Source organism: Mobula hypostoma, chromosome 7 (genome assembly GCF_963921235.1).
Source record: "Mobula hypostoma chromosome 7, sMobHyp1.1, whole genome shotgun sequence".
NCBI classification, from domain to species: Eukaryota; Metazoa; Chordata; class Chondrichthyes; order Myliobatiformes; family Myliobatidae; genus Mobula; species Mobula hypostoma.
Window position 1 is genome coordinate 114,501,641 of NC_086103.1, and position 16,071 is coordinate 114,517,711.

The 16,071-nt window shown below is 43.1% G+C and overlaps 1 protein-coding gene across 1 annotated transcript in view; it reads left to right on the forward strand.

The window, feature by feature from the left end:
• ccdc82 (coiled-coil domain containing 82) overlaps positions 1-16,071 on the forward strand; it is a 117,651-nt gene that overhangs the window by 94,716 nt on the left and 6,864 nt on the right. The window lies entirely within an intron of this gene.

Genomic DNA, 16,071 nt, shown 5'->3' on the forward strand with positions numbered 1-16,071 from the left:
TAACTACATTGACTTTACCCCAGAGTGACAGTCTCAGTGCCTGCCCCCATTTATCCAGATTATTTCTTATCCTACTCAATAAAGGATCATAATTTAAAGTAATTATTTCACCCAAATTCTGACTGAGTTTGACCCCTAGATACTTCATTCCAACTGGCACCCATCTGAAATTAAACTGAGATACTGATTTGAATAACTCAATTTTGACATTGGCATAGCCTCAGATTTATTGCAGTTGATTTTATAACCAGATACCTCAGAATATAATTGAATTGTTTTCATTAGTGGGGGTAAGGAATTAGGAGGGTCACTAATCAGTAATAAAATATCATCAGCGTATAACAACTGCTGATGCTCCTTTCTGCCTCCCTTCACCCCTCTAATATTTGGATTTGCTCTAATCATGATTGCCAATGGTTCCAAACAAATCGTATATAACAGTGAGGAGAGGGGGCAGCCTTGGCGTGTACCCCTTGAAATGTTGAAAAATGGGGATTTGAAATAACTGCAGCCTTTGGGTTTTTATACAAGATTCTAATCCATGATTTAAAGAATGACAAGGCTGTGGTTAAAAATCTCCACTCAACCCTGTCAAAGGCCTTTTCAGTGTCCAGGGAAATGGCAGTAACTGGGACACTACTTAAGGAGTTCAGCCGTGTTAAGTGCAGTAATTTCCTTAAATTGTCAGTTGGGGATCTACCTTTAATGAAGCCAACCTGGTCAGTATTAACTATAGATGGCAATACTTTCTCTAATCGCGAAGCCAGTATTTTAGTCAGTATCTTACAGTCCACATTAATTAAGCTTATAGGCCTATAATTGGAAGGATCTATTACATCCCTGACTTTTTTTTGGATCAACGATATTAAAGCTTCATTAAATGTATTAGGTGAAGATGCCAAATTAAATGCTTCTGAATAGATTTGTGTTAGAAGAGGAGCCAATATGTCCAGATATTTCTTATAATATTCAACTGGGAATATTAATCCATCCATACCTGGAGATTTCTCCATTTCCATAGCCGCAATAGACCGTCTGACCTCATCCTCAGTAATTGGAGCATCCAAGGACTCAGCTTGTTGTGGGGATAATGTAAGCAATTTTATGTTAGCAAAAAATTGATTCAGCTCCTTCTGGTCATGGTTAAACGGGTAAAACTTACCCCTGACATCTCCTCTATACCTACTTCCAAGCACCTTAAAACTGTGCCCTCTTCTGTTAGCCATTCCAGCACATCCTCTTCCTACATGCTCAAGCTTTTCAGTCTGCTGCTAGTCATCCCTACAATTGCCAAGATCCTTTTCCGTAGTGAAATGTCAAATAGTCATGGTCATAGTCATAGTCATACTTTATTGATCCCAGGGGAAATTGGTTTTCGTTACAGTTGTACCATAAATAATAGTAATAGAACCATAAATATTTAAATAGTAATATGTAAATTATGCCAGTAAATTATGAAATAAGTCCAGGACCAGCCTATTGGCTCAGGGTGTCTGACCCTCCAAGGGAGGAGTTGTAAAGTTTGATGGCCATAGGCAGGAATGACTTCCTATGATGCTCTGTGCTGCATCTCGGAGGAATGAGTCTCTGGCTGAATGTACTCCTGTGCCCACCCAGTACATTATGTAGTGGATGGGAGACATTGACCAAGATGGCATGCAACTTAGACAGCATCCTCTTTTCAGACAGCACCGTGAGAAATAAACTTGAACCTTGACCTTTTTCCCCTCCTGAATCTTTCTTATACTCTTCTACATTCCTTATAAAGCCAAAAGCTTTGTTCACTATCAATTTCTTATACTTGACAAGGGCTCCTTTCTTATCACAGCTCAAACCTTCAAAATCCTTTTGTTAACCAAGGTCCCATAAACTTGCTAGGAATCTTACAGGGCCAAGATGACTCTGAACTCTTACTATTTCAGAATCAGAATCAAATTTATTATCACTGACATATCTCAGCCTGAAAGATGGACACTTTATCCCTCTTTCATAGATGCTGCCTCATCTGCTGTGTTCCTCCAACATTTTGTGTGTTGTAACATAAAACTTGTTTTGTGGCAGGAGTACAGTGCAAGGACATAATCATCTATGAATGACAAAAACAGTGTAAAAAAATAACAAAATAGCATTCATGCATTGATGGATCATTCAGAAATCAGATGATGGAGGGGACTAATCTGTTCCCAAATCACTGAGAGTGGGTCTTTAGGCTCCTGTAACTTTAAAATCTCTCTCGATTAGTGAATCTTGTTTATTCCTCTAGCGGATGCTGCTAATCTACTTCCACCAGGCCCTAGGATAGATCCCATCAGGTCCTGGAGACATCCACTCTAATGTGTGCCATTAGAATGATACAGACATGCTTCAGAATGACTTACGCCATTGAAACCCAGTTTACAGGTTTGTCCTAACAGACCTGTTTCATCAAAGGGAAAATTAACTATTCTCTTTGACTCTTTTTGCCAGTTCCTACACTTGGTAATTGGCTTATTAGAGTCACATGTACTGCAACACAGTGAAAAGATTTTATTTGCATGTCATCCAGACATGTCATTTCATATATAAATACATCTGAAGGAAATTTATATTAGGCAGGAAATGGTGTTGGATAGACTATTGGGTCTGAAGGCTGGTAAGTCCCCGGGACCTGATGGGTCTGCATCTCAGGGTACTTAAGGAGGTGGCTTTAAAAATTGTGGACGCATTGGTAATCATTTTCCAATGTTCTATAGATTCAGGATCAGTTCCTGTGGATTGGAGGGTGGCTAATCTTGTCCCACTTTTCAAGAAAGGAGGGAGAGAGAAAATGGGGAATTATAGACTGGTTAGCCTGACATCAGTGGTGGGGAAGATGCTGGAGTCAATTATAAAAGATGAAATTGTGGCACATCTGGATAGTAGTAACAGGATTGGTCCGAGTCAGCATGGATAGACAAAGGGGAAATCGTGCTTGACTAATCTTCTGGAATTTTTTGAGGATGTAACTATGAAATGGATAAGGGAGAGCCAGTGGATGTAGTGTACCTGGACTTCCAGAAAGCCTTTGATAAAGTCCCACATAGGAGATTAGTGGGCAAAATTAGAGCACATGATATTGGGGGCAGAGTACTGACATGGATTGAAAATTGGCTGGCTGAGAGGAAACAAAGAGTAACGATTAACAGGACCCTTTCGGAATGGCAGGAGGTGAGCAGTGGGGTACCACAAGGCTCGGTGCTGGGACCGCAGCTGTTTACAATATACATTAATGATTTAGATGAAGGGATTAAAAGTAACATTAGCAAATTTGCAGATGACACAAAGCTGGGTGGCAGTGTGAAATGTGAGGAGGATGTTATGAGAATGCAGGGTGAATTGGACAGGCTGGGTGAGTGAGCGGATGCATGGCAGATGCAGTTTAATGTGGATAAATGTGAGGTTATCCACTTTGGTGGTAAGAACAGGAAGGCAAATTATTATCTAAATGGAGTCAAGTTAGGAAAAGGGGAAGTACAACAAGATCTAGGTGTTCTTGTACATCAGTCACTGAAAGAAAGCATGCAGGTACAGCAGGAAGTGAAGAAAGCTAATGGCATGCTGGCCTTCATAACAAGGAGAATTGAGTATAGGAGCAAAGAGGTCCTTCTGCAGCTGTACAGAGCCCTGGTGAGACCACACCTGGAGTATTGTGTGCAGTTTTGGTCTCCAAATTTGAGGAAGGACATTCTTGCTATTGAGGGAGTGCAGCGTAGGTTCACAAGGTTAATTCCCAGGATGGCGGAACTGTCATATGTGGAAAGATTGGAACAACTGGGCTTGTATACACTGGAATTTAGAAGGATGACAGGGGACCTGATTGAAACATATAAGATTATTAAGGAATTGGACACGCTGGAGGCATGAAGCATGTTCCCACTGATGGGTGAGTCCAGAACCAGAGGCCACAGTTTAAGAATAAGGGGTAGGCCATTTAGAACGGAGTTGAGGAAAAACCTTTTCACCCAGAGAGTGGTGGATATGTGGAATGCTCTGCCCCAGAAGGCAGTGGAGGCCAAGTCTCTGGATGCTTTCAAGAAAGAGATGGATAGAGCTCTTAAAGATAGCAGAATCAAAGGTTATGGATATAAGGCAGGAACTGGATACTGATTGTGGATGATCAGCCATAATCACAATGGATGGTGGTGCTGGCTCGAAGGGCCAAATGGCCTACTCCTGCACCTATTGTCTATTGTCTAGGTGATACAAAAGGGAAAAAAAAAGAGCAGAATATTTTGTTACAGATACAGAAAAAATGCAATAGAGGTGGACAAATAAGAGGCAAGGTCATGACTAGGCAGATTGAGCGTGCATCTTTATCATGTAAGAGGGTCCATGCAGGGATTGTAGGACAGTGGGATACAACCCATCCTCCAGCCTGGTGGTGCATTTTCAAACCTTTCTAACTTCCATCTGATGGGAGGCAAAGTTGAGGGAATGATCAATGTGATTACATTGGCTGTTTTCCTGGGGTACTGGGAAGTGTGGACAGGGTTAGTGGAGGGGAGGTTCCATTGGTTTTCATGATAGACAAAGCTGTGTCCACAAGTCTCTGCAATTTCAATTGCTATACTAAGCTGCATTGCATTGTGATAAGATGCTTTCTATGGTGTATTTGTGAAAATTGGTGATTGTCATTGGGGACAAGCCTTCAGAGTAAGTTAAACTGCTGGTGTGCTTTCTTGGCTATAAAATCTATGTGACTGGCAAATTGCTGATGATGCTTACAGCTGTCAACTACCTCCATCTCAACACTATTGATACAGAGAGCAGTATGTACACCATTCCAGTTCCTGATACCAATGGCCTGCTCCTTTGATGTTGTCTTAACACCATGTCACAAGACTGCCTATCTCCTTCCTGTACTCCATCTTGTCATTATTTGAGATCCCATCCATTACAGTGATATTATCTGCAATTTTGTATCTGGAGTTAGAGCACAATATGGCCACACGGTTATGAATATAGGGAATAAATTAAGGTGCTATAGATGCAGCCCTGCACGGCTGCATCTGAAGCCCCTTACCTTCTGCCCTATACGCTCGTGACTGCTGAGGCTAATCATGTTAGACATGTTTCTGCCATATCCATACTGACTGTGGTCTGTAGGTGCTGAGTCTTAAGTCTAGGAGGTTAGAAATGAGTTTGTTTGGAATGATGGTAATGAAGGCAGAGCTATGGTCAATAAATAGGAGCCTGACACCAGTGTTTTTGTTATTCAGATGTTTCACAGATGGCTTCCACCAAAGACATGTTTCAGCGGTAGGCAAGTTGCAGTAGCTTAAGGCTACCTGGTGATCGCTCAATGACCAACCTTACGCAGAACCACATGATGATGAAGTCAGAGCCACTGAGCAATAGTCACCAAGGCACATTACCTTATTTTTCTTTGGCACCAGGCTGATAGCGGTCATTTCAAAGCTCAGAATGGAATAGCTGGAGGTCCAGAGTTAGTGGTGCTCCTGGCGTGAGATGTGGGAACTTTAGGAGACCTCCAGTCTCCCTGATAACTACATATGCACAAAGTGCACCAAGTTGCAGCTCCTTAGAGACCATGCTAAGGAACAGGAGCTGCAGCTCGATGACCTTTGGCTCATGTGGGAAAATGAAGAGGTGACAGATAGGAGCTACAGGGAAGGTAGCAACCCGCAAGTTGCAGGAGGCAGATACCTGGGTGACTGTCAGGAGAGGGAATGGGAATAGGCAGCCAATGCAAAGTACCCCTGTGGCCGATCCCCTTAATAATAAGTATACTGCTGGGGAGGGTGACTTACTGGGAAGGAAGTCACTACGATCAGACACTGGAACTGTGTCTGTCTCTGTGGCTCAGAAGGGATGGAGAGAGAAGAGGAGTGTGCAGTGACAGGGGATTCCATAATTAGAGGAGCTGACAGCACATTCTGTGAATGTGAAAGAGACACCTGGATAGTATGTTGTTTCCAGCTGCCCGGGTCAGGGATGTCTTGCTTCAGGAGGAGGATGAACAGCCGGAAGTCATGATACATATTGGTACCAATGACCCACGGTAGGAAAAGGGATGAGGTCCTGAAGACAGAATATATCTGGTTAGGTAAAAAACTGAAAAGCAGAACCTCCAGAGTAGTAATCTCAGATTTACTGTCTGTGCCAAATGCCAGTGAGGGTAAGAATAGGATGAGTTGGCAGATGAATGTGTGGCTGACAAATTGGTGCAGGGTGCAAGGTTTCTGATTTTTGGATTATTAGGATCTCTACTGGGGAAGGTATAACCTGTACAAAAAGGACGAGTTACACCTGAACCCAAGGGGAACCAATATCCTTGTAAGCAGGTCTGCTAGAGCTGTTGGGGAAGAGTTTAAACTAATTTGACAGGGGGATGGGAACCAGAATGATAAGGCTGAGGATTGGACAGTTGGTATAGAACTAGATGCAGTGTGTAGTGAGACTGTGAGGAAGAACAGGTAGATGATAGGACACAATGTGAGATGAGTTAAAGTGTAACAGGGGGCGGGAGGAGAAGAGAAGCAGCGCACCGCGCATGCGCAGCCCTCCAATGAAAAATGATATCGTATCTGTGGACAATTCTGATTTGATGAAGACGGACGTGAAAGCGCAGAGGAACATCTGGAAAATTTTCTGAAACACTCGTTCACTGCTATCGTTACTGCACGGTCGGGAATCTTTCGGAGGGTAGGCCTCAAAATCCCCGGCTTTGCCCGCTGTTGGCGACCGAGAAGGAGGTTGAATCGTTCGGATAGTGATGGTGCTCAGTACTCAGTGTCGGAGAGCTGATCAGAGCTCAAAGTTTTCAGATGACTCAGAGTTGGACCGTGGTCGGGTATGGCAGAGAGAGTTTTTCTTCCTTCTCTCCGTCTGCGTGAGATGTGGGACATTTGAGAGACTTTGAACTTTTACTGTGCTCATGGACTTCTTCATCAAGTTATGGTATTGTTGCACTGTTGTAACTATATGTTATAATTATGTGGTTTCGTTAGTTTTTTACAGTCTTGGTCTGTCCTGTGTTTTGTGATATCACACCGGAGGAAATATTGTATCATTTCTTAATGCATGCATTACTAAATGACAATAAAAAAGGACTATGTGTATTCATAACCTAAAAAGTTGAAAAGAGTGATGAGTACAGAACTGTAGATGTTATATTTGAATGCACACAGTATACGCAATATGGTAGATGATTTTGTAGCATAGTTAAAGGTTGGCAGGTATGATGTTGTGGGCATTGCTGAGTCGTGCCTGAAAGATCATAGTTAGGAGCTTAACTTCCAAAGATGCATATTGTATTGAAAGGACGCACAGGTAGGCAGAGGGAATGAGGCGGTTCTGTTGGTAAACAATGAAATCAAGACCTTAGAAAGAGGTTACATTGGATCAGAAGATGTCAAAACTTTGTGGGTAAAGTTAAGAAACTGCAAGGGTATAAAGACTCTGATGGGAGTTCTATACAGGCCTCTGAACAGTAGCCAGGATGTGGGCTACAAATTACAACAGGAGATAGAAAAAGTATGTCAAAAGGACAATGTTGTGATAGTGATGAGGCTTTACAATATGCAGATAGATTGGGGAAAATCAGGATGGTGCTGGAATCCCAAGAGAGGGAATTTGTCAAATGCCTACAAGTTGACTTTTTAGAGCAGCTCCTGGTTGAACACACTAGGGGAAAGGCAATTCTGGATTGGGTGTTGTGTAATCAAGCAGATTAGATTAAGGAGTTTAAGGTAAAGGAACCCTTAGGAGGCAGTGATCATAATATGATAGAATTTACCCTGCAGTTTGAGAGGAACAAGATAAAGTCAGATGCATCAATATTACATCAATATTACAGTGGAGTAAAGGGAATTACAGAGGCATGAGAGAGGAGTTGGTCAAAGTTAATTGGAAGGGGACACTAGCAGGGAAGGCAGCAGGACAGAAATGCCTGGAGTTTCTAGGAGCAATTTGGAAGATGCAGGAAAGATACATCCCAAAGAAGAAGTATGCTAAAGAGAGGATGATGCAACTGTGGCTGACAAGAGAATATCAAAGACTGCATAAAAGCAAAAATTAGTGAGAAGTTAGAGGTTTGGGAAGGCTTTTGAAAGCATAGAAGGCAACTAAAAAGGCCATGGAGGGGAGAAAAGATGAAATAAGAGTTGATATCAGACTGCTGGAAAATGATGCTGGAGAGTGGGTAATGTGGCGGGGGGAGACAAAAAAATGGAAGGAGGAACTTAATAAGTGTTTTAAGACCATAAGATATAGGAGTAGAAGTAGGCCATTCAGCCCATCGAGTCTGCTCCACCATTCAATCATGGGCTGATCCAATTCTTCCAGTCATCCCCACTCCCCTGGCTTCTCCCCATACCCTTTGATGCCCTGGCTAATCAAGAACCTATCTAGCTCTGTCTTAACTACACCCAATGACTTGGCCTCCACAGCCACTCATGGCAACAAATTCCACAGATTTACGACCGCTTGATTGAAGTAATTACTCTGCATCTCTGTTCTAAATGGACGTCCTTCATCCTGACGTCATGCCCTCTTGTCCTAGACACCCCTACCATGGGAAACAGCTTTGCCACATCTAATCTGTTCAGGCCTTTTAACATGCAGAAAATTCCACCTCGTTCTCCTGAACTCCAGGGAATACAGCCCAAAAGCTGCCAGACGTTCCTCATACGGTAACCCCTTCATTCCTGGAATCATTCTCATGATTCTTCTCTGAACATCTCCAATGACAGGATATCTTTTCTAAAATAACGAGCCCAAAACTGCACACAATACTCCAAGTGTGGTCTCACGAGTGACTTATAGAGCCTCAACATCGCATCCCTGCTCTTATATTCTATACCTCTAGAAATGAATGCCAACGTTGCAATCGCATTGCATTCTTCACCACCTTTAGGGTAACCTGCACAAGGACTCGCAAGTCCCTTTGCATCTCTGCATTTTGAATTCTCTCCCCATCAAAATAATAGTCTGCCCATTTATTTCTTCCACCAAGGTGCATGACCATACACTTTCCAACATTGTATTTCATTTGCCACTTCTTTGCCCATTCCCCTAAACTATCTAAGCCTCTCTGCAGGCTCTCTGTTTCCTCAACACTACCCACTCTCCCATCTATCTTTGTATCATCGGTTAATTTAGTCACAAATCCATTACTCCCATTGCTCAAATCATTGGCATACATCGCTAGAAGCAGCGGTCCCAACACCGACCCCTGTGGAACTCCACTGGTAACTGGCAGCCAGCCAGAATAGGATCCCTTTATTCCCACTCTCTGTTTTCGGCCGATCAGCCAATGCTCCACCCATGCTAGTAACTTCCCTGTAATTCCATGAGCTCTTATTTTGTTGGAACTCTTTGAGGAAATAAACCGCAGGATAAACCAAGGAGAGTCAATGAATGTTGTTTATCTGGATCTTCAGAAGACTGTTAACAAGGTACCTCACGTGAGGCTGCTTAACAAGGTAAGAGCCTGTGGTATTACAGGAAAGATAGTACCATGCTTTGAAGATTGGCTGATTGGCAGGAGGCAAAGAGTGATAATAAAGGGGGGCTTTTCTGATTGGCTGCCAATGATTAGAGGTGGGCTGCAGTGGTTAGTGTTGAGACCACTTCTTTCCATGTTATATGTCAATGATTTGGATGATGGAATCGATGGCCTTGTGGCCAAGTTTGTGGACAATATGGATAGGGGGAGTGGCAGATAGTATTGAAGTACCAAAGAATCTGCAGAAGTACTTAGATAGATTGGGAGAATGGACAAAGAAGTGGCAGGTGGGAAGTGCATGGTCATGGTGCCTGGAATAAAAGCATGGACTATCCTATAAATGTGGAGAAAATTAAAATACCAGAGGTGCAAAGGGACTTGGGAGTCCTTGTGTAGAATTCCCTCAAGGTTAGCTTGCAGGCTGAGTCAGTGGTAAAGGAAGCAAGTGCAACGTTAGTGTTAATTCCGCGAGGGCTAGAGTACAAAAGCAATGATGTAATGCTAAGGCTTTATAAGGCATTGGTCGGACTGCACCTGGAGTATTGTGAGTAGTTTTGGGCCCCTTATCTAAGAAAAGGTGTGCTGGCATTGGAGAGGGACCTGAGAGGTTCATGGGAATTATCTTGGGAGGGAAATATTTAACATATGAGGAGCGTTTGATGGCTCTGAGCTTGTACTTGCTTGAGTTTAGAAGAATGAGGGGGGAATCTCACAGAAACCTATCAACTATTGAAAGGCCTAGATAGAGATGATGTTTCCTATAGTGGGGAAGCCTAGGAGCAGAAGGCAGAGCCTCAGAAGTGAGGGACATCCATTTAGAACAGAGATGAAGAAAACTTTCTTTAGCCAGAGGATGGTGAATCTGTGGAATTCATTGCCACGGATAGCTGTGCAGGCCAAGTCATTAGGTATATTTAAGGCGGAGGTTGATAGTTTATTCATTTTTCAACACATCAAAGGTTATGGAGAGAAGGCTAGAGAATAAGGTTGAGACAGATAATATGTCATCTATGATGGAATGATAGAGCAGACTCGATGGGCCAAATGGCCTAATTCTGCTCCTATATCTTATGGTCTTAAAGATGTCTGTGATTACTCCTGCCAGCTGATCTGCACAACATCTTAGGACATGGCTGGGGAGTCCAGCTGGACCAGTCGTTTTCCATGAGTTCCCTCTCTAGAAGGCTGACCTGGTGACTGTGGTTGTATGCGAGTGACACTGCCCAGCTTTGTTCTATAGCCAGTTATGGCATGCAAACTTTGCTGCAACTAACAGCTGGTCGGAGACTTCAGTTTGGTCAGATATTGTCATACCTGAGGTTCTTTAAGGTTGTCATAGCCAGGGGAGGTAGTGGGGATAAGCTTCCACTGCCTATTAAATGTTCCCAATAGCATGCATCTCAAATAACTCTGACAACCAAGTCCAGCTCCTGGTCTTTTCATGTGGCTTAGCTACTAAGCCTGGTAAACTATTTCTATTGACAGGTGAAGGGACAAAGGTGGGTTACTGGGACCTTAAAACCAGTCACTTTGGGCAGATGGGGCTCATCAACTGTGGTTGGCAGCTCAGCTAGGAGAAGGAAAACTCTGGTCTCAAACCTCCTCTGCCTTGGAGCTATACTACCCATGGGGTAGGCTTCAGGAGTAAACCCCGAGGAAAAATCTGGAGCTGGTGTTCTTAAGGCAGTCCTATGTTGAGTTTAACACTTACTGGCAGCTCCTGTGATGTTGCCTGTGCCATTCCTTTGGATTTATCAGCTGGCAGGAGAAGGGGAACCTGCGACATGGGCAACAGCTTGCTCCCCACAGCGTACTACCCTGGCTTGTGTATCACATAGACAGCTGGGACGCAACATTCATGGTCGGTCCCGACCAGCAGAGTGCCTCAAGATATCTTATCCAGCTAGATAGGTCACCTGATTTGAACGTCTCAGACCAAGACTTCAAAAGGTTTATCCATGGTTTCTGCTTGGGGAACACCTGGACTGACTTCTCTGGTACACCTTTGCTGATTAAGTCTGTGACAGCAGTGACATACTCAGTTGGACTGGCCACTGAGTCCTTAAAAATGGACCAGTCTACTGACTCAATGCCGCCTCGTAGGAGCTCATCTATTTCCTCAGACTTTCTGTACAGAATTTCACGTTTCAGTTTCTGTTTGTGAGTAGGGAGAAGAAGCAGAGCCTGATGGAGGTGTGTCAATGTCCTTGATGGTTATGTAGCAGTTGTCCAAGCTATCTGGGCCCCTGGCAGGACAGGAGACATACATTGTACATTCAAAAGATAATACAATCTCAAAAACAAGCTGAGTAACAATCAACTGAACAAAACATCATTCCATTTACGTACTGTTTCGCTGCACTGATGTAATCTTAAGTTATTTTGTACTCCTAAGTTTGAACTCTAGACTTCCAGTGTTTGCGTTCTGCATGATTTCAAAGGAAGGAATTTGAGATGCCATCAGTTAACACCTTTGAGAACAAGCTGAATCAGAAGTGGATTACAGACTACAGAAATATTTTAAAGTTTATATTTTTCATAGGAGCTGCATCAAGCAGAAGATCATAGAAGGAATAGAAGTCTGTGCAAAGTAATCATGCTCTTATGCAGTGACCTTGATGGCTTGAAATGACCTTTCTCATCAGCTTCTCTTATGCTTTTAAAATTTTCTTTCACTGAATCATGAGGGCAATGATGACGTTTTACTAGTCCACCCTCCTAACCTCTGTTGTTACAAGCCAGAAGTGCAAATGGGCTTGTATCCTTGTTGCTGGAAACAGCAGATAACTCATTGAGCAAAAGTGAATGTCCTCATTCCTAATACGAACTGTTCTTTGTTTTAAAAGAATTCTAGATTTTTAGCTGAATTTAAATTTCCACAGCTACCCTGGTCAGATAGGAACTCAGCTCTTCTGTTGGCTAGACTTGGCCTTTGGATGACTACTTCACATCATAACTGCAAGTATGCATGGTCCATCTCCCGCATTTCTGTGAATGACTGCAATGATTACATTTATAGTGTGATGATCAACCACCCAGTCAAAAAACAGAAAACAACTATGACAGTGGCCACCAGATTTGATGGACATCTTCTTGGACTCAATGTGACAAAGATTTCAGCTAATTTTTGCTTCAGTATTCACTACGGAATAGGATCTTGGCGATTGTAGGGATGACTTGCAGTGGACTGAAAAACTTGAGAATGTAGATATTAGGAAAGAGGATGTGCTGGAGCTTTTGGAAAACATCAAGTTGGATAAGTCACCAGGACTGGACGGGATGTACCCCAGGCTACTGGGGGAAGTGAGGGAGGAGATTGCTGAGCCTCTGGCCATGATCTTTGTATCATCAATGAGGAAGGAAGAGATTCCGGAGGATTGGAAGGTTGTGGATGTTGTTCCCTTATTCAAGAAAGGGAGTAGGGATAGCCCAGGAAATTATAGGCCAGTGATTCTTACTTCAGTGGTTGGTAAGTTGATGGAGAAGATCCTGAGAGGCAGGATTTATGAACATTTGGAGAGGCATAATATGATTAGGAATAGTCAGCATGGCTTTGTGAAAGACAGGTTGTGCCTTACAAGCCTGATTGAATTTTTTGAGGATGTGACTAAGCACATTGATGAAGGTAGAGCCGTAGATGTAGTGTATATGGATTTTAGTAAGGCATTTGGTAAGGTACCACATGCAAGGCTTATTGAGAAAGTAAGGAGGCATGGGGACATTGCTTTGTGGATCCAGAACTGGCTTGCCCACAGAAGGCAAACAGTGGTTGTAGACGGGTCATATTCTGCATGGAGGCCGGTGACCAGTGGTGTGCCTCAGGGATCTGTTCTGGAACCCCTACTCTTTGTGATTTTTATAAATGACCTGGATGAGGAAGTGGAGGGCTTGGTTAGTAAATCTGCTGATGACACAAAGGTTGGGGGTGTTGTGGATAGTGTGGAGGGCTGTCAGAGGTTACAATGGGACATTGATAGGATGCAAAACTGGGCTGAGAAGTGGCAGATGGAGTTCAATCCAGCTAAGTGTGAGGTGGTTCATTTTGGTAGGTCAATTATGATGGCAGAATATAGCATTAATGATAAGACTCTTGGCAGTGTGGAGGATCAGAGGGATCTTGGGGCCCTAGTCCATAGGACACTCAAAGCTGCTATGCAGGTTGACTCTGTGGTTAAGAAGGCATATGGTGCATTATCCTTATATGATAATCCTGCTACCCCTTGAAATAGTTTCATGAATCTTTGCTGTGCTCCCTCGATGGCAAGTAGATACTATTTTTTTAGGTATGGAGAACAAAAACTGTACAGGATGTCCTTGGGTTATGGCAAGATTCCGTTCCTGAGAAGTGTTTGTAACTTAAAATGTTCATAAATCATATATGAACAGAAGTAGCTGTGGCAGGAATTAAGTGGGGACAGGAACTGTAACTGTCTGCCAGCCTCACTGGCTCAGTGAGTGAATCTGCTCAGTGCTCCCAGCTCTGCTTGGCTCGACCTAGTCCCCAACTGTTGCCACTGGGAGTGAGGAGCTGGGAAGAGTAGGCACACAGAAGTCCTCTGTTCCCAAACAGCAGGTGACAGCAGCAAGCAAATCCATTCATTTCCATCCTTCCAGTCACCCAGATGTTTGCTTATATGTATGGGATGTCCAGTTGGGCATTCGTAACCTGGAAGGGACTAGTTCAGGTCCAGTTTCAATAAGGCTTCCTTGCTGTTGTGTACAATACCTCATAATAGAGTCTAGCATTCCTTTTGTCTTTTTAATTTATAATTGGATCTGTATTTTGGTCATCAGGGATGTGTGTCCAAGCACAAATAAATTCCTTTAAGACCATAAGACGTAGGATAAAAATTAGGCCATTTGGCCCATTGAGTCTGCTCCACCATTCCATCATGGCTGATTTATTATCTCTTTCAACCCTGCTGTCCTGCCCGCCCCCATAACCTTTGACGTGCTGAAAAATGAAGAAACTATCAACCTCTGCTTTAAATATACTCAATGACTTGGCCTCCACGGCAATGAGTTCCATAGATTCACCACTCTCTGGCTTACCTCATTCCTGTTCTAAGTGGACATCCTTCTCACCTGAGGCTGTGCCATCTGGTGCTGGACACCTGCTATAGGAACCATTTTCCCTAAATCCACTCTATACATATCATTCAACTTTCGATAGGTTTTAGTGAGATACCTCTCATTCTTCTAAACTCTGGGGAGTACAGGAGCAGAACCATCAAACGCTCCTCATATGTTAACCCTTTCATTCCTGGAATCATTCTCGTGAACTTCATCTGGCCCATCTCCAAGGCCAGCACACCTTCTCTTAGATGAGGGGCACAAAACAGCCACAATACTCCAGGTGCAGTCTGATCAATGCCTTATAAAGCCTCAGCATTATGTTCTTGCTTTTATATTCTCTTGAAATGAACACTAATATTGCATTTCCTTTCCTTGCTACTGACTCAGCTTGCAACTTAATCTTTAGGGAATCCTGCATAAGGATTCCCAGTCCCTTTGCACTTCGGATTTTTGATTTTTCTCCCTGTTTAGAAATATAGTTTATGCCTTTATTCCTTCTACCAAAGTAAATGACAATACGTTCCACCCGTCTCTTCATTGACCAATCTCCCAATCTGTCAAAGTCCTTCTGCAGACCTCCTGCTTCCTCAACACTACTTGCCCCTCCACCTATCTTCATATTGTCCTCAAACATGCCACAAAGCCATCAATTCCAACATTCATATCATTGACATATAACGTAAACAGAAGGGGTCCCAACACCAACCCCTGCAGAACACCACTAATCACCGGCAGCCAACCAGGAAAGCCCCCCTTTATTCCCACTCTTTGCCTGCTGTCAATCAGCCAATACTCTATCCATGCTAGTATCTTTCCTGCAATACCATAGACTCTTATCTTGTTAAGTAGTCTCATGTGCAGTACCTTGTCAAAAGCCTTCTGAAGATCCAAGTAAACAATGTCCACTGACTCTCCTTTATCTATTTTGCCTGTTAGTTTCTTAAAGAATTCCAACAGATTTGTCAGGCAAGATTTCCCCTTAAAGAAACCATGCTGATTTTGGCCTATTTTATTATGTGTTGCCAAGTATCCCAAAACCACTTCCTTAACAATCAACTCCAATATCTTCCCAACCACTGATGTTAGACTAACTGGCTAATAATTTCCTTTCTTCTGCCTCTCTGCCTTCTTAAAGAGTGGAGTGACATTTGCAATTTTCCAGCCCTCCAGAACCACTAGAGAATCTAGTGATTCTTGAAAGATTATTACTAATGCCTCTACAAACTCTTCAGCTAACTCTTTCAGAACCCTGGGGTGTAGTCCAAATGGTCCAGGTGACTTATCTACCTTTAGACATTTCATCTTCTCAAGCACCTTCTCCTTAATGATAGCAACAACACTCACTTTGGCCCCCTGACACTCTCGAATTTCTGGTATATTACTCGTGTCTTCAATAATGAAGGTTGACGCAAAATACATATTAAGTTTCTCTGCCATTTTTTTGTCGTTCCCCCCCCATACTACATCTCCAGTGTCATTTTTCAGATGTCCAATATCCACTCTCACCT